A 284-nucleotide genomic window follows, 5' to 3' on the forward strand; every position below is an offset into this window, starting at 1 on the left:
GAAAGAAAGAAAAAGAAAGAGAGGGAGAGAAAGGGAGAAAGAAAGAAAGAAAGAAAGAAAGAAAGAAAGAAAGAAAGAGAAAGAAAGACAGAAAAAGAAAGACAGAAAAATAAAGGAAGAAAAAGAAAGAAAGAAAGACAGAAGAAGAAAGAAAGAAAGAAAGAAAGAAAAAGAAAGAAAGAAAGAAAGAAAGAAAGAAAGAAAAATGATATGCGCAATGCAATTGATATGGAGACAAACTACATCTGGGAAATTATCAGTCCTAGAAAAACAAACAAATCTAA

Source organism: Staurois parvus, unplaced genomic scaffold (assembly GCF_062004578.1).
Source record: "Staurois parvus isolate SC_StPar_1 unplaced genomic scaffold, SC_StPar_1.0 ptg001447l, whole genome shotgun sequence".
NCBI lineage: Eukaryota > Metazoa > Chordata > Amphibia > Anura > Ranidae > Staurois > Staurois parvus.